The sequence below is a fragment of the Nuphar pumila genome, chromosome 16, assembly GCF_984573655.1.
Source record: "Nuphar pumila chromosome 16, dmNupPumi1.hap1.1, whole genome shotgun sequence".
Classification (NCBI taxonomy): domain Eukaryota; kingdom Viridiplantae; phylum Streptophyta; class Magnoliopsida; order Nymphaeales; family Nymphaeaceae; genus Nuphar; species Nuphar pumila.
Genome location: NC_143264.1, coordinates 63,809,712 through 63,819,149, shown reverse-complemented (window position 1 = coordinate 63,819,149; position 9,438 = coordinate 63,809,712).

Sequence of the window (9,438 nt, the reverse complement as noted above, 5' to 3'; positions counted from 1 at the left end):
AATCCGAGAGGCCCCAAATCAGTAAATCTAGGATTTTTTTTTCTGAGATACTACACCCCCGGAAAGAACCATGACCCAGAAGATTCAAGATTTGAATCTTTTCTGGGTAGTGTCTGGACAAAACCCCCAAAACGAAACTGGGTTATTAAACGTCAAGACTCAGAAATCAAAAAAAAGAAGTTATGGTTTATTAAATAGCAAGAATCAGAATCCCAAACATTCTGGTTTATTAAACAACAAGAATCAGAATCCCAAACATTCTGGTTTATTAAACAACAAGAATCAAAGTCCCAAACAATCTGGTTTATTAAATAGCAAGAATCAAAATCCCAGTAGATCATGTTTTCCGAACCCCCAAATCGATTGGAGTTAGGATTCCCGATTTAGGGTTAGGCAAAGAAACTCCCACTCCAAGTCACTGCTACCGGGAAAACCCTGACTCACAGAGTTGGGTTTTTCAGCATCCAAGAAAGGCATTGACAGGCTTGTAAAACCAAGATCGGGATTCCCCATGACCGACCCGATCCCAGGCGGGTTCAATCTATATTCCACTAAAAAAAAACACAGAAACCTACATTTTTTTGGCAAAAGAATGGTTGCAGACGACGAGAGGTGGCTAGCAACAGCAGCAGTTGGTAGTCGGGGAGCTCCCCAACGCCGGTGACCTAACCGACGTGCGCAAAATCGAAGGAGAGGGAGAGGTACAGGAGGTCGAACGATAAAGAAGAGAGAGAGTATAATGAAGAGGGTGAAACCCCTCTCCATCCACCTTATATTGAACTGACCCCCCCTCCCCCCCTCTACGATCTTTGCAAGAATCGCGCCCTAGGCACGATTCTTGTTTACGAGTTTTAAAAGAATTGCCACCAGGGTCTGGGTCCGACGACCTGTAACACTGAATACACTACGAACGTGGATCCAGGTCAAAAATGGATGGTGGATCCATAATATGCGTGGTTTTGGGTTGGCTAATTTGTGATGGGTCCACAATTGGATCCAATTGGGTCCAACTGTGGATCAAACCCTAAAAACTTTAGTTTTGTTTATCCCCTTTTTGCTTTTAAATTAACTTTATTTATTTCTTTTAGTTTTATTAATATATATTAATAATATTCCTATATACAATTCTTATGGATTCGAGAAACAGATCCTAGGCCCAAACTAAAAAAAATTGCATAAAATTTTTGGTTATTACATCCCTTCCCCCTAAAAAGAATTTCGTCCTCGAAATTTACCTGGAAGAGCTTACTCGAAAAGATTGGGGTACTTCTCCCACATATTAGCCTCAGGGTCCCATGTGCTTTCATCTATGTCATGATGTTGTCATCTCACCTTGACAAAAGGAATAGCCTTAGACCGCACGACACGCTCACTTCGCTCCAAAATTTCCACAGGCTTTTTCTCCATTGTCAAATCTTCTTTTATATCCACATCCTCATATTGAATGACATGAGACGGGTCTTGCAGATATTTTCTCAGCATTGAAACGTGAAACACGTTATGTATCTGAGCATACTCGATTTTGGGGACCATAAAGCTACTCGATATACTGTTTCTCTAATCTATTCTAGAATCTCTAATGGTCCCACGTATCTAGGGCTTATCTTTCCCTTCTTACCAAATCGAACACACTTTTAGTGGGTGATACCTTCACAAAAACTCGATCCCCCACACCAAAAGTGAGTTCTCTGCACCTCAGGTCTGCATAGCTCTTCTGACGACTCTGTGTTGATAGCAATCTGTCTCTGATCATCTTGACCTGCTGAGTGTAATGTTGTAATACGATTGGTGATTCTAAAGCGTGCTCACCAACCGCATCCCAATAAATTGATGATCTGCAAGGTCTTCCGTAAAGAGCCTCAAAAGGAGCCCTACCAATGCTTGCATGATAACTATTATTATAAGCATACTCTGCTAAAACCACATCTTATCCCATTCGCCCTTCCAATCCAGCATACATGCTCGCAACATATCTTCAAGCATTTGAATAATCTTCTCTGATTAGCCATGGGTTTGGGGATAAAAGGCAATACTCAACTTCATTTTTGTACCCAAGGCATGTTGCAACTGACCCCAAAATCGAGAAGTGAACCGTGGGTCTTGATCCGATATAATTGAGACAGGTATTCCATACAGACGAACAACCTCTCAAATATATAGGTTTGCTATACTCTTAAGATATTGGGCTATCCGAATGGGTGGGAAATGAGCTGATTTTGTGAATCGATCAACTATTACCCAAATAGCATTATGCTGTTTTCGCGTTTTGGGCAAACCTATCACAAAGTCCATGGTAATTTTCTCCCATTTTCACTGAGGAATCTTCATTTGTTGCATCATTCCTCCAGGTTTTTGATGTTCCATCTTGACTTGCTGACAAGTCAAACACTTTGAAACATAACTTGCAACCTCACATTTCATGCCATTCCACCAATATCCTCATTCTAAATCCTTAAACATTTTTTTACTCCCTGAGTGTATGGTGTACTTGGTTTTATGTGCTTCTCCTAACAACTCTTCTTTCAACTTGGGGTTGCTAGGGATCCAAAGTCGCCTTTGCATCCAGATACTGCCATCTTCTTTCAGTGTGAAGTGTGAGTTTTCTTGCTGAGCTAATAATTTAAACTTCTCGTACTGTGGATCCTTCTTCTAACCATCAATAATCCTAGTAAGGATCTCAGAATGAGCCAATAGGTTAGATAATCTGATGTTTCCTTTGTCAACTTCGTACGACTTTCAGTTAATAAATGCTTTCATTAAATTCCATCTTTTTGTCACTATACTGGACAATGTGCCACCAGTCTTGCGACTGAGGGAGTCAGCTACTACGTTTGCTTTTCTGGGGTGATAGAAAATAGCAAAGTCATAATCTTTTATGAATTTTAACCAGCGTCGTTGTCGCATATTCAACTCTTTCTGAGAAAAGAGGTATTTAAGACTTTTATGATTTGTGAATACCTCAAACGTCTCCCCATATAAGTGATGTCGCCACATCTTTAAGGCGAAAACCACCGCTGCTAGCTCAAGATAATGAGTTGGATAATTATGCTCATGGATTTTAAGTTGGCGTGAAGCATACGCTATCACCTTACCATTTTGCATCAATACACATCCCAATCTAGTACCTGATGTATCTGAATAAACTACAAAGCCACCAAGACCGGATGGCAAGGCCAACACCGGTGTAGTAGTAAGTTTCTTCTTTAATATCTGGAAACTCTCCTCGCATTTATCCGTCCACTCGAATTTGATTCCTTTCCTTAGTAGCTTGGTCATAAGCATAGCGATCCATGAAAAATCCTGAATGAACCTTCTATAATAGCCAGCCAGTCCGAAAAAACTCCTTATCTCGCTAATATTATTTGGTTGACCCCAGTTTAATACGACTTTAACCTTAGTCAGATCCACCGATACTCCATCACGCGATATAATGTGGCCTAAGAACATAACCTTCTCAAGCCAAAATTCGCACTTTGAAAACTTTGCGAATAACTGATGTTTCTTTAGAGTCTCCAACACAATTCTGAGATGATCTCGATGTTGCTCTTCACTTTCAGAATATTTAAGAATGTCATCAATGAAGACAATCACGAAAATATCTAGGTATGCTCGGAATACCCGATTCATCATATCCATAAATGTTGCAGAGGCATTCGTCAATCCAAAAGGCATTACTACAAACTCGTAGTGTCCATACCTTGTTCTAAAGACCGTCTTTGGAATATCGTCATCTTTGATCCGTAGTTGGTGATATCCAGGCCTTAAATTGATCTTAGAGAACACTTTAGTTTTCTGTAATTGGTCAAACAAGTCTTCGATACGCGGTAATGGATATTTGTTCTTAACCGTTGCTTGATTAAGCATCCGATAATCTATGCATAATCTCATAGAACCATCTTTCTTTTTCACAAAAAGTACTGGCGCACTCCAAGGTGATATGATAGGTCTGATGAAGCCTTGTTCCATCAACTCCTGGAGTTGTCTCTTTAATTCTTCCAATTCTGTCAGGGCCATGCGATATGGTGCTTTCGAAATAGGTGTTGTCCCGGACACCAACTCGATTTGAAAATTCACCTCACGCAGTAGTGGTAGTCCAGCCAACTCATCCTGAAATACTTCCGGAAACTCCCGCACCACATCAATTTCTTCCAAAGGAATGACCTTCGATTCACACAAAACCACATTAACCAGGAATGCTCTACACCCTTGCCGCAAGTGCCTTTGAACCTTTAGTACTGACAAGCCTTTTAATTTTGCCACCGGTTGGGAGAGCTTAAACTCAACCCTCGGATGTCCTGGTTTGTTCAAGATCACCTTTCCCTGGCAGCATCGAACCTCAGCATGGTGTTCATATAACCAATCCATCTCCAATATGACATCAAACTCAGTCATATCAAGAATGATTTAGCAAGTAAGTGTTATCCTTCTAGCACAATAGCTACATCCGGAATGAAATTTATACATATGGAATTATATCCTATAGGGTTATACACATTCAAAGCATACTTTAGAGTTTCAGTATGTGCACCTAAACGTTTTGCAAAGTCTATGGAGATGAAAGAGTGTGTGACACCACAATCAAACAATACTAGCGCAACATGACCACTAACCAGTACAATACCTTGCACCAAATTCCCTTTCTTGAGTTCTTCTGCAGTAGTAGCGTAAACCCGTCCGGGTACTCGCCTCTGGGCATTTGGTGGAGGTGCAGGCTGTGGCAGTGGAGGTTGTTGTGGTGCAACCCCAGCTTGTCTTTTCTGCACGTCTGAAGTCTTCTTATGACACTATAGTGGCCCATTTTGCCACAGTATAAACACACATCAGTGTCCCTAGGATATGGTTGCCCATTGTGGGGTCGGTTGCACTTTGGACACGCTCTGTTTTGTCCTTGGTGTTGTGGAAGACAATCTCCACCCGAAGTATACAGCTTCTTTTATGGTGACTGATATTTCTTGCCACCAGGATGTTGTGTGACAACTCCCCTTCTCTGACATGCCACCTTGCCCCCCTCGGGATCGCTCCCATTCTTCATTCAAGGTCGTGCCCTCTTCGATGGCCGAGGCAAACGTGGATGGCATGCTAGTCATCACTTTGACTTGCAGCCCGTCTTTTAGACCATCGACGTACTTGCTTGCCCGTGCCTTGTCATTCCCAAAAAGGTCTGGGCAGTATCACTCCAAGTTGCGAAATCTTATGGTGTATTCCACAAGACTCAAGTTCTCCTGGGTTAGTTCCAGGAATTCTTGCTGCTTCCTGTTCCGAGCATGTTGGAAAAAATACGTCTCTAAAAACACCTCCTTGAAATCTTCCCATGGAATAGGATCCACTCCGGTAAAGTTGATGGTTCGGGCTGTGTCCCACCACTTCTGAGCATCTTCCGTCAAGCAGTAGGTGCCGAAGTTTGTTTGCTTATCCTTGGGAACAGGCATAACCTGAAAAGCTCACTCCGTCTCTGCGATCCAACTCTTGACTAACTCTAGGTCAACTTTTCCTGAAAAAGTTGGCGGATTTAACTTCAAGAACTTTTCATATATAATTGCGCCGACATTATGACTTCCGCTAAGGGTCGTGGCTAGCTCCGTTTGGTTGCGCATTTGGGTTTCCATCGTTTGAGCCAGATTACCCAAAGTTTCCATCACGAAACTCCTCTGCTCATGTCAGTCATTTGCTGTGCTTGAGCCAGCTTGAGATCGACGATACATCTAATAATCATTTCAATACAACACAATTTTATTGTCTTTGAATGGCAGGGTTCCTACAATTATTAGATGTATATAACTATACTTATATAGAAGAAACAATGCAATTATCATAACTAATAAAAAATTTATACTCACAGAGCGCTTGCAGGGATTGACTCGACTTTGATCCTTGATTTACTGTTCCCGGCTCTGATACCATAACTATAATGCCTTGAAAACTTAACCTCGAAATGTACAATGGTTCCACTATATATATATATGTATATATATAATTTGGGTTAAGTTTTTGGAGCGTTACAATATCTGTTGGGATTGTAATTTTTTTATGTAAAGAATAAAGAATAGTGAACTTCAATAAATCTGCGATCATTTATCTTTGTTTAGTAGTTTACTTATCGACCAAAGGTTAGTTTTCTCCTCATAATCATAGACAAGAAGCTATATAGTGTGGACATAAATATTGTTGCTAGTGGGGGGCAACTTAATGGCTTTTATACAACAATGCTGCATAGGACTAAAAACCTTCTCCAATTATGAAAGGATTAGGCCCTTGATGGACTTGGCCCACATCACATGAAAGAGTGCATTTAGATTATGCAACAATTAGTAGGTGCGCACCGGTTAAGATGTGCACTAAGTGTACACTCAGGTTAACATCTCTTTCACTCAATTTAAGTCCATAGATGTGTTCATCATGGTTTGTTTGATGGGATTATGCATTATATTGCATTTTTTAGAAGCAACATTGATCATAATCTTCTAAGGCCCTGTTTGGATGACATGGGCAAAACTAGGTTTTTGGAAACCCAAGTTTACCAAAAGCTTAGGTTATCAAGTGTTTGGAAGACAAAAAAACCATGATTTTTTAAGGGTTTTGCTTGCAAAAATTCTCTCCAGCTAGCCTTCTGTTTTGAGGCTCCACCCAGGGTTTTTGTCATTTCGTCGAGGGTTCCTCTTCATAAAAAAAATTAGCTGCCATTTTCGGCCACCAGCTGGCCGCAAATGACTGGGATGGCACCAATGTTGTCAGTATCGGTATTGGCCCTGTATCGTTTGGTCAACGTTTCATGTGAATCGGCCGATACCGATACTCAAGTGAATCATTCTGAATTCGGCCGATACAGGCCGATACTGACAACATTGCCAGTCCCACCCACTTTCTACCCGAAAAATGAAAACAACATTTATTTTTTCTAAGAAAACGATAAACATGTATCCGGCCATTTTCTCACCACCACAGGCCAGAAAATAGCCAGGATGGTTCCACCCAGTAAGGGCGGAATCATCCCAGCCATTTTTTCGGCCGGTGGGTGGCCAGAAAAAAAAATGTCAACTATTTCCAATTTTCCAGCCATTTTCCGGCTACCCACTAGCTGGAAAATGATCAGGATGGTTCCGCCCGACGGAACCATCCCAACCATTTTCTGGCCAGTTGGTGGCCGGCCATCATCAAACTTAAAAAAAAAAAAATAGAGGCCTGAATCCGTCCGGTTACCGGCCAAAAGATGGTCGGAATGGCTTCAGCCGGCGAGGTTGTCAGTATCGGTGCGTGTCAACCGGTATCGGACGACACGATACGTATCGGCAGAGAAAATCAATACCAATCACCCCTGAATCGGCTATTTTTTAGTAAATGTAAAAATACTTAAAATTAATTTTTTACATTTTTTTAATGGTTTTAACATCTCTCACGTTCTGATTGACATGCAATATTTTTTAATTATTTTTGGCCCGATTTAGAACGATTCACTTGAGTATGGATCGATTCACCGAATCGTGGCCAAATACCGATACTGACAACATTGCTCCCTCCTGTAACCCTGGTTAACAAAGAAGGGTGAGGGTGATTTGCAAAACTGGGTTGAAAACCCAGTTTTATCCCAAGCCACCAAACCAGGTTTTGGGTGCAAAACCTGGTTTGTTTGGGTGTCATCCAAACGGTACCTAAGTTGTAATTAAGAATTTGCTACACTGAGCCTTTTATTTTTGTAGCCCTTGATAGTCATTCTTACACATTATAATCACATGATTATTAAATTTTTTTTTTACTATTCATGTAAATAATGCATATTGGGTCATTTTGACCATATAATAATTCAATTTGGTCAATCCAACATGGTTGCACATAGGTGCACACGGTGTATACCGGCCACTTTTCCCAGATTAATTATGACACGTCTAGCCTTAGTATGGTGTAGTTTGGTTTCTTTAGAGCTGATCTACCCTTCCAAAAGTCAAAACTTTTTAAAAACCCAATTTAGTAAGCTGAGAATTTTGCATACGTTCTTCAATTTATTTAAAAATGTGTTAATTAATTTGATGTTTTCAAACATGAAGTTATCCAATTCATTTCGTAGTGGATATTGTATTATTGAAGCTATGAACTTCACTATTTTCATGTGATTTCTTTTTTTTTTTTCAATTCTATTTCAACCATAGTTCATTAATTCTGATATATATATATATATATATATATATATATATATATATATATATATATATATATATATATATATATATATATATATATATATATATATATATATATATATAAAGAGAAAGACATTAGAATATGAAAACTGAAAATATGAGAACACAAGATTTTCATAGTTTTTTTTAACTGACAGAACAAATGTAATCGACGTGCTTGATTTTAAAAGAACCAGCTCTTGAATCAACTGATTGCAATGTATAAGCAATATTTTTTAAGGCTTGAAAATTGAGCGCTCAAAAATTTTCTAAAATATTCAAGCATTCAAAAAACCTTTTTTTTTTGTCAAAAAATCCTGATCTAACAGTCGATTCCTAATAAATGGACCATGCTGAACACATCTGCAAGGTTGGATTTGCAAAAAATACTGAAAATGCCTAGTTCACACTCCAATTCTCATCTTTTCAGTTTTCATATTCTAATGACCCTATATATATATATATATATATATATATATATATATATATATATATATATATATATATATATATATATATATATATATATATATATATATATATATATATATATATATATATATATATATATATATATACAAGTATAATTGATTCTTACCATTCAAACAGTGTGAGCACTTTTATTCTTTTATTTTTTTTCATCTTCTCTATTCTTGTTTCGAAATCTAACCTTACATATGTCATCTACATGGTTTGCTAAGAAAAAATCAAAATTTCAATCATCAAATTACAACATCCAAAAAGGTTCTTATAAAACTTCAAAAAATGACAAAATTTTCATAAATTTCAAAATTCATAAAACATATGATCCAACACTCAATTCCTAACAAATAAATTATGTTGAACACATATGTGAGGTCAGATTTGAAAAAAAAAAACCTAAAATATAAAAAATCAAAGTCCACACCATATGAATTGGTAGGAGGAACCAGAGAGCAGGGACCATTCGTCAGAATCATTCACTAGGTCACTGTTTCAAAAAAATCATAGTCCCATGTGAAGTGTAATGAGAGCTATCTAATCAGCCTTTAGATTTCCATGACAAAGAATATGGGAACCACTTGACTAGCTAGGCAAGGTCAGGTACCCCATTAAGATGCAACATGAAGACCCATGCAGAAGTCATACCCAAAAAAACCTTTTCAATTTGGGCTTTGCCCATTCAACTCAAGGCAATGTCCAACCACTTTGATACCCATAATTACCGAAAACACCCCCTATAAAAGCGCGCTTTGGAAGCGGAAAGCGTGAGAAAAACTCGTTTCTC